The sequence below is a fragment of the Drosophila takahashii genome, chromosome X (genome assembly GCF_030179915.1).
Source record: "Drosophila takahashii strain IR98-3 E-12201 chromosome X, DtakHiC1v2, whole genome shotgun sequence".
Lineage (NCBI taxonomy): Eukaryota > Metazoa > Arthropoda > Insecta > Diptera > Drosophilidae > Drosophila > Drosophila takahashii.
Genome location: NC_091683.1, coordinates 23,395,096 through 23,409,344, shown reverse-complemented (window position 1 = coordinate 23,409,344; position 14,249 = coordinate 23,395,096). Strand labels below are relative to the sequence as shown.

Below are 14,249 nucleotides of genomic sequence, written 5' to 3'. Positions count from 1 at the left end.
CCTGCTTTTCTTTTCGGGGTTATTGTTGTTGATAATTTGTTGACCATCACATTTTCCGCACATTTTGCGTCTACATTTTATTCCGGACTGCAAACTTGGAACTTCTTCATTTGTCTCCGAATGTCGCTTTCTGTCTCTTTCTTCTTGGCATTGTCCATCTCTTTCGCTTCGCGTAGTGCCGTCCCTGTCGCACGCACTTCATGCATTATTTAACTATTTTGCTGTCCACCATTCTCTCTTCTGCATTTTGCCCTGTTTTGTTTTGTTTTAATTAAAAGTGCTGACCGCCAAAGAGCTATACCTAGTTTTCCCCCGCGTTTTCCGTCCGCTCTGAGGGGTTTTCCACCCATTTTCCGAGCCTCCTTTCTCCTTTCCCCTTTCCCGCTTCTCGAGGCATGTCTGTGCATTAATGTGGCTTATAATCAAGATCCGCCAACAAAAAGCGTAGCAAAGTGGAGTCGAGTCAAGTGGAATGGAATAAAAAGTTGTTCGTCCTGCTTTTTGGCCACATCAAAGGCAAGGCCACTCCAGCCCCTATTTCGACCACCCCCAGCCCCCAACCCCCATCCAACCTCCATTTCCAGGACCCATCCTCTATCCATCCATCGATTGTGGTCGCATTTTGTTGTTTATGCTGTATTCCATTTCGGTCTGTCGAAACTTTTATCATCCGCTTATCGCCTTTTGCGGTTTTCATATATCCCAGATATACTATATTTACTAGATGGAAATGCATAAATACAAGAAGTACATATGGTTAAAGATAAGGGGATAAGGGGAAAAATGTTTATTTGTAAATCCCTTACCAAGAGGACAAAACAAGGTTTATTTAAAAAAAGAAAAAAATTGAATTTTTTCAGAAATATATACTTCAATTTCTTTAAGTTGCAAATTCTTAAATGTAAATAATAAAGTTATAGAACTTACAAAATAAAATCGAAAAGAAGAAAAAAATAAATATTGTTATTAAAAATCATGTACGTATAAAACAAAGTAGCAAAACAGTATTATAACTATCACAGTAAGCGGGGAAAACACCTTCTCAATCAGTTCACATAACACCTTCTCAATCAGTTCACAAAGTAATTCTAGTGTAGATCATTCCGGGACTTTTAGAGAAAATAAAATTTAATTTTTTTCAAATTACATACAATGCCGGGAAAGAAGCGTGAAAAGGCTCATTGCAAACCTGTATATAACGTCCAGAAAGTAGTGCGCCTTACTCGCAAAGGCTACTTTTTAGGGGACTACAAGAGGCCCTCCTGCGGAATGTCCGCACAGGATATACATGCAGCCAGGCAATGGAATAAGCTATCCCCCGCACTAAAGGAGCGTTTTAAGAATATGGTAATTATAAGCATATCAGTATATAAATAAAATCGTATTATAGAAACAAGTACACGTAGATGAAACCTGTGATCGATACTAACAGCCCACCTCAAGAGGTCGAGAGTCATTCTAATGGGAAAAGCCCCCTTAAAACTAAACTGGAGAAACTACGTCAAAAGAAAGAGATGTTTGCATACATTAATTTTCTGCGAGTTTTCAAAAAGAAAAATCCCACTTTGGAGGCCGAGGATCTATTAAAGAAGTCAACTCGTATGTGGCGCCGTCTACAAGGACATCAGCGAAAAAAATTTGAGAAGCCGCTTTAGTAGGGCCCTCTAAATGTAAAAGTTCTTACAAATATTAATTCCTAAACTATTTCAGGATCGTTAGAACAGGATAAGAAGCAGTAATCAGTTTTGGCAATATTAAAATGATAAAATTTGAAGTGAAACATATTAAGCTAATGAGATTTTGTTAGGTAAATGAAAATAATTGGTTTCTGCTAACTATTTTTCATTATAATCATTATAATTCTATTTTAGAATCGTAAGAAAAGAATAAGAAGCAGTTCTCAGTTTTAGCAATATTGAAATGTATAAATTTATTGTGACAAATATAAAACCAATGAGATTTTGTAAGGTAAATGAAAATAATTGGTTTCTGCTAACAATTTTACATTATAATCGTTAAAATTCTATTTCAGGATCGTAAGATCGGTATAAGGAGCAGTACTCAGTTTTAGCAATATTGAGATGTCTAAATTTAATGTTAAAAAAATTGAACTTTTGAGATTTTGTAAGGGTAATGGAAATTATTGGTTTCTGTTAAGTACTTATTTTCATTTAATAATACTTTAAAAACGGCAAGCAAATGTGTTGTTCTGCTGGTATAGAGAAAGTATCTAGGGATTTTGTCTGAAAAGCTTTTAAGCCAAAAGCATTGTAATAATTTGCACCATTTGCTTCGTTTAAAAAATCCCTCGAGCGAATACCTTGACCCGCTGACCCGATTCGCAGACTTTCGCTCGATTCATTTCAATATTTTCCGATTTTTGCGGATTCTCCAGTGAGGTGAGGTGAGTGGAATTAAAAGAGTGCTGGGGGGGTGGGAAAATTCAAAAGGGGCGGAAATTCAAGGGGGAAGGCAGACAAAAATGGGTTAGGGATGGCCGGGAAAATTAACGACACGGCGCGGTTTTCATTTGTTTTCTAATTTAAATTTATGTTTATGAGTTATGGACTAGGGCAGGGCCCCGCCCCCTTTGGCCACCCGCCCACTTATAATTATGAGTTTCTGGTCTAGGCTCTTTGAGGTTATGTTCGCACGCAGGCTATTAATTTTTGAGCACTTCGTTTCGCGGTCTCGGATTAGTTTACAGTCGGTTTTGAAGGCGAATGCAAAGGATGTGGGGAAAGCTTCGAGTAATTGGATGAACAGCAGCGGCCAACAGGGCGGATGAGTAATGTGGACGGCAATTGACAGATGGGTAAGCCGATTCACCGTATAGATCCTTACTTCAAATAAAAGGAGTTGTGGACTTGTTTACGTTTTCTTAATTAGCTGCCAAAGTGCTTATATTTTTCTTGAGGCCTCTGATTAATGCAGTTTCTTAAATCCCTGTTTACATCTAGATTTCCATGAATTTCATATCATATATTTTTATTTAATTTTTCCATCTTGACAACATGGAATTCCAAATGCCTGATTTCGATGCTTTGCTGATGCGGCAGTCGCCTGGTTTTTTTTCGCCCAAAAGAGTCCTAAAATTCGCGAGCAGGAGCAGGGGGGATTCCAGGATAGTTGGCCACAAAACGGGAGACTGAGGTTAAGGCCACGCCCCCCATTCCCCATTCGCCGCCCCCCTCGGAGAGGGGGAAAAAATTCATTTATTATTAAAATCACTTTCGTTGCAATGAGGATTCCAAATGTCCTATCGTTTCGTTTGTTTTTATTGGTGTGCGTGTGTCGCCCTTTCTATCTCTCAGTCCGTCCCTCTCTATCTTACACATCTGCCGTCTCTTTCGTGGCCTGTGTTTGTCCAAAATCCTGACGAGAATTGTCTTGAACTAGTCCAGTTCCGTGTGTAATGTGCTTTGGACCCCTGGCTTCCCCCATCCCTGACATATCCATTCGCCGTTCTGGAATCCCTGCTCTATAAACCTCTACTTGCCCGTAGAGCTGTGAGCTTGGCTATTTTATAACTGGGTGTACTTCTGTGGTAACAGTTTAATTTTAGGTTTTTAACATGCTTTTTTATTTAGGTTGTTGCAATCACTTTTCAAAGTGTCGAAAAGTATGCAACACTATTTTTTAGAATTTAAAGTTTTCATTGCCTACTTTCAGGCACTATAATTGGTGATTTTGTTTCAAACTAGATCTTTTTTCATCTACCTATATTTTTAACGTCATGAATTGGCTAATTTTTGCTATAGCTAAACCATTTCGCCAGCCTCCAAAAAGATCTGCAGCACTCGTCCTGCGAAAACACAGCCCCCCGACCACCCACTTTGGAGGCCCTTGTTGTTGCCGGGTTAACAAGTGTCATATGTGGTTGCTGGATGTATCTCCATCTGTCTGGCTGTGGTAATGGCACATCCACTACTCCGTATTTGCAGAACAGGACTCCTTCTCCCCGACATCCTTATCCTTCGACTGTCGGCGCACCTGTCTCTTCTTGGGTCGTCGTGGCGTATTCCTTGGATTTAACTCAAGTGTGCTTTGGAGATTTTGTAGCCGCTTTAAAACGTTATGCACCACAGGACACCCCCATTCCTATATGTATGTATATCCTTTTTGGGTTGTTTGTTTTTGTGTTGTTTTGGGCTGCGCAAAATGTCAACGAAAGTGCAAATAAAATCTAATGGCGAAATCATTGCAAAAGTTACGAACACAGAGACGTGTTCCCAGTGTGCGTGAGTATCTGTGTGCGGGGATGGCTAGGTAAGTCCTTAATGGGCTTGTCATTTGGTTTGTCGCACCCGCGTGAATTTGTTTTTATTCCAGCATTGCATTTTATGAGTCGGTCGGCATTTTTGGCAAACGCATTTCGCATTTTCCGCAACCTTTTCCGAACAAAAAAACGAAGTAACAGCCACACATTCTAGCGATTTAATGACCTCAAAGTCGGTCGGCAACCGTTTTGCCATCATCGCAAAAATCTCGTTAGGGATATTAGTCTCCAGTCAAAAGACGCCGGCAAAAGAGCCCTGAAAGAGCACAAACTTGGCCTTAACTTTTAAACGATTTGGGTTTTGGCTTCGACTCGACTCCAGGCAAAATATCCTGTGACATTTGACAGTTACATCGGAGTTACATTCGTCAGCTTTGACACTAGTGGGGCATTTAATGTAGTTCTTCTGCAATTTTTCAAGGACTCATAACTTTACTTTTTTGCTGATTGAGTTGATAAATCTTAGCTATAAAAATATTAAAATAAATGTTAAAATGTCTTAAAGAATGCGGTTAATAAAGGATTATATTACTTTTGGTTTCCAGTATGAATTCATATCATTTTTGGTTTAGTTTTTGAGCATTGTAAAAATTTAAATTATTTATTATTTTTATAATTCCGCCTTGGAAAAAAATGCACTTCTCCCATTTATAAAATAATGATGCTTCTTGGCTGATTTCATTTGGCCTAAGCCAATTTCTTATCTTCTTTCGCACTCGCACTTGATTCAATTTCAAATATTTTCCGGAGGCCAACGGAAAAGGGCAAAGTGAAAGGAGAAAGGTGAAAGGGGAAATGGGAAGGGGGAGAAGGAAAAACAGGATGATGGGAATTCGCAGGATGTTGGGCACTAAAGGTGCTCAAATATTTATGCCCCTTGTGGTGGATAACCAAAGAAAACACAATGAAACTAAATAAGAATATTGCGATATACAATAACCGACTCCCGTCCAATCCGCTGAATAAAACATGGACACTGCGAGAAATAATTGCTATGAAAAGATTAAGCTTAAAAAACAACGAATTTGAGAATAGTACAAATTAATTACACTTTTAATTTTTTGTAAGCAAAGAATTTTTTATAAATATCATAAAGAATTATTGTAAGAGTACCGTTATTATTAAAAATAAGATGAAAGCAGTTTTTGATTTTGTTGCAATTTTGTTATTAAATATTTTACAAATCAAATTATTTATAATATTTTTTCCTAAGTTCATAGAATTTCTTTGTTAATTATCAAACACCACTCGGAAAAATTAAAGAAATTTTGGTAATCAAAAAAAATGGTTCTGATATCACCCCCCATAACAAAATCCTAGATCCGCCACTGTTTAATTAAGTACGATTTTTTTCAGTGCACCATGTGAGTCTCCTCCTGCATAATCATTGGAAGGTTGGGGTGAATTTCTGAATTTAGGCGCTGCTCTTATTCTTCCTTGGAGCTGTGGCATTTTAGGAAATCTCTCCCCTTACGATCCGAAACCGAATCCGAATCGCATATGAGTAGTGCACAATTACACACATTTTTCTTCCTGCACTCGAGGGTTTCCCTGTGTGTGTGTCCCCTTAGTATCTGTGTGTGCAAATGGGAGGTGGGCGGTGGGCTGTCGGCATCAAATATTTATGGACGTGCCAGGGGAAGCCGCCAAGCAATCGCTTCATATTCAATATTCAGTTGTTACGCGCGGCAAGTGCAGCAAATTGCCAATTCGCCATTCCAATAAGCCGAAACCAAATGAGCAGCAGCCAAACAATGGCCAAGTCCCAGTCCCACTTCCAGTCCGTAGTATACATATATCCATCCGGATATCCCGGCTCTATCTATCTGTTTCGGGCCAAGGGCCAAAGCCAAAACCGTTTTGAGACGAGACGCGAAGAGTCGCGTTGAGATGGGTTTCGGATGGGTTGGGTGGATGGGTTGATGGGCTGATGGGCTGATGGGCTGCTGGGCTGCAGCCTCCGAAGCAATTATCCCGGCCAACACAATAAAATCCACATATTGAGCCGCCCAAACAGTCAAATGTAATTCCCTTTTTGAAGCCAACGGTTAAATAGTGTGTAGCATAGTGTCGACCTGGGCTTAAATCCAGTTTGGAGTGAGAATATTTCTATGCAATTTACGCGTCCATTATGTAGGCCATTAGGTAAATTAGTTTTTTGTGTGTCAATGAATTCTTCTCTGGAAAAAAAGTAAAGTCACTATATAAATAATTTAAATGTATAATTTAACAATAAATATAAAATATGAATTCATTATAGATCTCGAAAAAATCAATACTTGTAATGTTTATTTTAAAGTAACTTCTATTTATTTATTTAAGTTTTTTAATATTATAAATTTTTCCTACAAATAAATAAAGTATTTTAATTTATAAACTAGCTTATTTTGATTTTTATCCATATTTTGGCAATTTCTTAAAATTTTTTAACTTTAATCAAACAATTAAAAATAACGGAAATAAATTAATAAACTACCTTTGAAAATTTTGGCTTTCCGATTTTAATAAAATAGATTTTTGAGGGGGATTGTTTTGTTCCTTTTCCATACGATTACTTTTTATCAGGAGCTTGTAAAAGTGATTTACTCTGCCTGTTTATCAGGTGGCCAGGATTAGGTCGTCCTGTAAGCGAGGATAATAACGCCGGCTCTTGGCTCTTGGCTCTTCACGCTCTTTATCCCACCCCTAATGACCCCCAAAAAGCACAAGTATCTGTCTCTGCATATGTAAATGCAATCAAATTTGCAACGGTCATTTGGCCAGCCAGCCAATCTAATGGCCTTCGGGGGCGGGGACGGTGGCCGAAATGGGGGGCGTGGCATTTATGTATTCATAAAGCACCACCGTCGCTGCATCTGAATGATGTTTACCTCATAAATAAATAATTGTTAAGCACAAATATGTGCAGCTCTCCACTGACAGCGGCAGACAAATTACCAACGGGTGAAAAGTTCCTCGCCCCAAAAAAAAATACAAATCCAAAAATAAAACTAAAATAAAATTCTACTTACTCACAGCAAAATGCTTAGGTGTATGTTTACAGGCGTTGTAACTCGGAAATGTTTAGCTGAATTACAGGTAGGCTGATCTACAGTCAAATATAGTTTGGATCTAGTTGTGTTTTTTATGTGCTATAAAAATGAAATATTTGTTAAATTTACATTACAATTATATTGGCAAATTAACAAGATTTAATTTATAAATTTGTGGTCGATTTTTGTGAATAATTTTCTTTACTTAAAGATACAAAATTAATGCATATTTTGGCGTATTAATGGTCCGCTAGCTTTGAATCCTAAAGTGAAACATCTTCATTGCACTTGATTGCATGGCCACAAAAGACAAAGGATATCGTAATTGAGGACCGAACTGAATCCAAACCGCCTGTCACGGCTCATCAAGCTCTTAAAGGCGCAAAAGGACGAAAAGGACGAAATAGGTTCCACCCTAATGGGCGCCCAAGTGGCAATGTGGCATGCGAATGCGAGTGTCTTGCGGATGTGGCGAAAGTAATGCAAAGGATCCGAAAAAGGATCCAACAAGGATTTCTCAGCAAGGAGACAAAGTCCCGGGCAGCAAACATGCGAAATGTCAGTAGTATATCATTTTTTAGTGAAGTGCAACCGCAGCAGCCGCAAAAGGAGGCGGCCCAAAGGGGAGGCGTGGCCTCGACCCAGACCCCCAGACGAAAGCACAGACACAAACAGAAGGACACTCACACACACATGTACACTCGACCAGACACAGACACAGCTACAAATACAAATACAAAAGTTGGCCCAAAAACGCCCGCACTTGAATTAAACATCTTTCACATTGCGCATTTGTACGTAGAATCCTGCTTCCATATGCACCCACACACGCACACCGAAAGTCATTCATATGTGTGTGTGTGTGTGTGTGTGTTAAACCAATTTGTCTGACTGCCTGCAGATGTGTTAGTGAGCCTGCTGTGGTTCTTGTTGTTTTTGTCTCTCAGTGCGAGAGGATATCGGAAAGTTACAAAAACTAAGCAGTAAAATGTAATTACAACAAGACAGGAAGCTAACTTCGGCCAGCCGAAGTTTATATACCCTTGCAGGTATGCCTCCTTAAAATGTTTTTACATTGTCAAAAATCAAAACGCCTACTTTCTACAAAGTTACAATAGTTTTCCTATTATTTTTTTGAATATTTCTATGGGAGCCATAAGATATAGTGGTCCGATCCGGCTCGTTATTTATAATTTAAAATTATTTAATATAATGGCTTTTATAAAAAAAAACACAATTTATTAAACTACCCTTTCCTATTTCCGGAAACTTAAAAACTGATTTTCACTATTATAATTTAGCTTTGAAACATATATATATTATATATTCTATTTATTTGAATAATTTGTTTGGATCACAAGATCTTTGAAATAAATATTTTTAAAGTTGTTTTAAAGACATCAAATATTATAGACTATCCTATAACTTTTCGATCTATCCTCTACAGTTTCAGCCGAAAACTAAAGCAGTTTCGTGGGCGGGTGGTGAAATTTTATGCGAGCAGCTGCTGCCTTTTTCCTCAGCTTTTCCTGCTAAATTTCTTGTTGCTCTTTTTTGGCCATCTTTTTGATATTAGCGCTGGCTGCGACGTCGACTGCGACTGCGACGCCTCCTTGGTCGTCGTCTCCTTCATAAGAAATTCATAAGTATTTCCGCTTGCCTGATTTTTGATTCGGTAATTAAAATGCAACTGAGATTGCGCTGCTCCACGTGTGCTAGCTGCTTTTTGGGCGAAATACTTCTGCAAATATACCATACATACTTATATATATTTGTGCAGCCAACAAACATTTTTCTCATATGGCAGACGTGGAAATCTTGGCGATGTTTTTGCCTAGTTGAGGTGCATAAATCTAGAAGTTCTTTCTTTCTTTTTCCTGCGGTGCCACTACATCACAATATTAGTTTCGAAACAAATGCCAAGACAAGCATACAAAATGTTCAGCTTAAATTTAAAGAACTTTCGGCTTTGCTAAAAGATGATAATATCCGTCATAAAATAATTTTAATATATTCATTTTATTTTAAATTATTATTCTACTTGAAAAATGTGTATATTAGTTATAAAACATGTTATTACAATATTATTAGTAATATTATTATAATAATAGGTTCTTAATTTTTTTCCAAAATAACTTCGAAATAACTTACTTCTTTTTTAGCTTTTATAACAACTGTGTTGGTCATAAGTATTATTTAAAACAATGGTTATAAAACGACGTACCAATGGAATTCTTAAAATTATTATATTTTACAACTATTCAAAATTATGTTCAATGAGATTTTCATATTTTCCATCAGTAATATTTAGTAGCCTTTTTTAATACAATTTAATTATATATTTCAACGTTGCCAAACTCCAAATCAGCAAAAAATTATAAAAATAATTTATAAAATCAAAAATAGTTTTAAATAAATTAAAAAAACCCTCGAGTCACGAGATATTATCGTACATCCCTATTACCCATCATATCGTGATTGTTTTTGTCAGCATACATATTTAGATATACATATATACAAGGGATATACATAGATGGCGAAAGACACGCGTGGAAGCGGGTTTTCCAGGTGCTCCCTGGGCCCGACAGCTGATTGCTTTGCGAGTAGTCGAGCTTTGATTACTCGAACGGTTTCTAAGCACCAAAAGGGGACCCAGACCCCCAGAGCACCCCGAACCAACCCCCCTTTTACAACCAGTCAGTCAGTTTGCCTCCATCCTGATTCTGGGGCAATGCAACAGTGGCAAAACGCATTATCTGCTTCAGCTGTCAAGTGGAAAGTGGCAAGTGGCGGGGGATAATCGGGGAAAATCAGAGGGGGAAATCAGGAGGGCAAATGCGGGAAATCGGCAAGTGGAGAGCGCAAAGCGGAGCTAAAGAAATATATTTTGCAATTTCATTTACAAAAGTTTATCTTGGAGCGCGCGATTTGCGCCAGGAAACGGACTGCGACTACAACTGCCATTGCGACCAGGTTCCAGGTACCCAGGATCCCCGGTTCCTGGTTCCAGGTGGAGGAGGCCCAGATTCAGGTGGAGGACCAGGCTCAGGACGAAAAATATCAAGCCATCAAGTGTCAAAAACGAGAGATCGAGGCCTCGAATACTCTTCCCCTTGAACCGGAGATAGCAAACCATAACCTTTGGTATTCCTTATTAAGATAATACCATATATTAATATAAAAACCATAAAAATTCAAAAAATTCTAAATACATTTAGAATATTTTAAAAAAACATAAATGTATTTCGATTTTTATTACAAATTTCTTAAAAATTTTTTAAAATTGGAAGTACTTAGGGTGTATACACATAGCTAATAAATTAATAAATAAAAAAAATAAATTAACAAGACTTTAGCTTTTAAAATAATTAAAATGAACTAAAAATACAACATTTGATTTCCCATTTCAGAAATTTTGAACCCCGTATAATTACCACTAAAAGTTATTTCAAAAATCATTAGTGCTACACTTAAAAAAAAAAAAATTCGTCATTAATTTTATTAAAATTATTATCTGAATTTTGAATTATAAATTGCTTAATAGGTTTTTGTAAGTACTAAGACATAATTCTTAAATATGATAATATGGATTTTGTTTACTTTTCTCATTGAAATGTTTTTCCTTCTATTGCTACGATTGTCAGACAGTCAATAGAAGGACAGGAGATCTCTCGCAGGGTATGGAATAACGAATGAAAGAAAAACTAATGGCATCAAAGAGGAAAATCAAATATTGCTCAAGTGCCACTGGCAGCCGCAGCAGCAACAACAAACCGACAAACCGGCAAACCGCAACAACAACAAGCCGATTATCGTGGAAAACCGTGTAAGAAAACATGCAGATGGTCCAAAGGAAAGTTTTTGGCCAACGATAGACCGCAATGCTGCCAGAGCCAGAGACTCGGGACTCGAGACTGGAGATTTGAGATGAGTTTTCGAGGAAGGATAAGGGTGGATGGAAAAGCGGGGGGTTGGGGAGACCGGGGCAGTCGAGCAAACAGGGAACAAGTTTATATGATTTTGATGAATTTCCGTGGCAACGGGGCCAAAATGAAAGCGCGACTCGATAAGTAGCAGTTAAGATTTCGCTGCTCTTCTCAATATCCGCATGGTCAAAAGGGAGGCGAGAGTTTTCCTTTTCCCCGGGTTTTCCCCCGGCTTACCTTTGAGTTTAATATCAGGGAAAAAGATGATAGGAAAATGGGGAGAAGACCTTCTTCAGTGGCACTCTGCCACTGGAAAGTAATTTCCTGCAATTTAAACTAAAGAAAAATAAGGAAGCGTCTTTGATTTCCGCGTGAAATGATGTGGGTGGCTCCCAAGTTGGGTGACTTACTATATATACATATTTATATATATATAACCCGGGTTCAGGGGGCATCGAATTAAAGTTGATTCAATTTATTATTAGCCGCGGCTTATTGGATAACCGCGAGAGAGCGCTGCAAATTGCAATGCCACCATGTTTTCCATGATGTCGATGCCGTTATTTTGCGTCAGTCGAATAAATCGAATGAATGCCATAAACCGAATTAATCGAATGCTCGCTTATTGAAGCGAGTATTTTTCGAAAAATAAACCGTTCTCAGTCCCAATCGGGGTTTAGGAAAAACCATGGAAATTTAAATATATCTTTGTGTAACTTTTTACACATAAGAATCAAAGAAATTTTGTGTGACTTTTTTTTGCTATATATAATACATAAATAACCAAAAATTCTAATTTGTATTATGATTGCTCTTTTAAATTATTTTGAGTTAATGAAATGCTTCAATTCATATTCCTTTTAATTAATAAATATTGAACCTTAATAGCTTACGCTAAAAATGTTTATTATATAGGTACATTTTAGCTAAAAGAAATATATTTATTGGATAGATTTAAGTTAAATAATTGTAGCCAGAAAAAAAAGTATTCATTCATAAATAAATGAATTATAACATTGTGACATATTTAACTTTTAATAACTTTGTGAAACTTATTTACATTTTTATTCGAACTAAATTACCACATTAAATCTAAATCTAAATTAAAATTTATTTTTTTTATTATTAATAAATACTTTAAAATTGTATACCTAATTTATATTTGTATTGAAGGTTCGTCAAATATTTATAAATAATTATGCGTTTATATCTACACCAACTTAATTTATCAACTTACCAAATGCAAAATATTTCTCTATATTTTCCTAAGTTTTTAGCCAGTGCCACTGCCAAAATTGCTAGCCTATCTGTAGCTGCTGCTGCTACCATTTCTCCCCCATTTTCCGCATTTCTTTTTTTTTGTGTCACACGGCAGACACTCCTCCCCCATTTAGCCGCGACACCAAATGAAATGCCTGAGGGCAGTAAATTTAAGCGCCCGGCAGGAGTTGCTCCTCCTGGTTGGCTTGTTGTTGTTCTTGTTGTTGGCAGGACGAGCAGTTGAGGAGCTGAGCAGTTGGCCAGCGGAAACGGCGATGGAACGCGGTTTTGGCCACGTGGCGAGCGGAGTATTTACCGCCATGTGCATAGTTTGCAAGTCTGCGCGGCGACACCTGCAGGAATGGTCACCCCAGACCCAAAGGCAGTCCTTCAGTTCCCCCACTTCCCATCCAGATCCCGGGACCAGACTGGAGAGCAGACATGGCCACTAACAACATCAAAAAGTGCCAAGTGCCAAGTGTTTGCGTTGGTCGCCAAAACGCGGCCCTACAAATTGTTTCTCTTCTCCTGTATTTTTATACCCCGCAAAGCTGTCACAGGCATATTTGTGATAGAGTAAATAACCTTAATACATAAAAATATTATTAAAATTAATAGTCAAAATATATGATAAACAAAGTATGTTATAATAATATCGGCGATCTTTATACCTAAAGAAAGGCTAAATCAAAACACAAATATTAGAAAAACAAATATCTGCAAGCAAGCGAGCTAGGAAAAATCTTAGAATATTATTTTCAAATATATTTATATAAAAATAAGTTGCAAATATATTTAGATAAACTTATTCGAAGTTAACAACATTTTAATAGCATTTGCTCCCTTTCAAATAATGCAATTATTTCTTCTGGCTTTGGTAAATACTGCAGTTAAATAAAATGTAAATTCAAAATAAAATGAGAATGGGTATTTTATGGTCGTTTTAGCTCAAAAGTGTCCTTGTTTTTAACCGTGTGACATTTTTCTTTTTTATTTACGGAAGGGGAGTGTTCAGCTCTAATGTGGACCGGTCCAAGTTTCGTCCTTCCTGTTTCTCCGCGTTTTTTAAACTTTTCTTTTTTTTGGTTTTTTGTTGGCTTGTTTTGTTTTGTTCACTTGTTGGCTACTCTTTTATGCACATCGATTTTCGCTCAGTGCTTTTTATTTGCCATTCCTGCGGAGAAAGGGGGAGAAAGGAGAAAGGTGGAACCGTACATCGGAGTTGTTTGTTTGGCACTGTTTGTTTATGTGCCGTAACTGGTTGGTGAGAAAACGGGGAGGACAAGATGGGAGAAGAGGGAGAAAGAGGAGAGGAAAATGTTGGGAAAAAATAAGGAAAATTGGGCGTGGCTAGGGGAGGGGCGGGAAAAACCCCGGAATGGGGACAAAACTTTTTAAAGCGACATTTAACGATGCCCTTAAGTTGAGCACAACACTTTCCAGGGCCGAGTGAGTGCCACATGAGTGCATTCATTCACTCAGCCACACTCAAACTGGAAGTCATGAGTCCGGCGAGCACTCACTAGGCACCCAAAGCAATTAAAGTGCAACCTTGGTTGTGTAAAGAATACATTTCAAATTGAAAATTACAACCTTCGGCTAAAGTTGCTTTTCTAAAATAAACATAAACTTCAATTTTAAACATATAGAAAAGTAAACAAAAATCCGTGTAATTGCTTAAGATTAAATACAAATCAAATGAAAAAGAATTATTACATTATATACCTATACAAATTTGTAAATATTAAAGTT

At 37.5% G+C, this 14,249-nt stretch overlaps 1 non-coding gene across 1 annotated transcript; it reads left to right on the top strand.

Annotated features, from left to right (window-relative positions):
* Window positions 1-1,045: 1,045 nt before the first annotated feature.
* LOC108062957 (uncharacterized) lies at window positions 1,046-2,167 on the top strand. Its single transcript, XR_011419690.1, has 5 exons — window positions 1,046-1,347; window positions 1,407-1,654; window positions 1,711-1,807; window positions 1,872-1,968; window positions 2,033-2,167. It is a non-coding gene; the product is annotated as an uncharacterized protein (transcript).
* The last annotated feature ends 12,082 nt before the right edge of the window (window positions 2,168-14,249 follow it).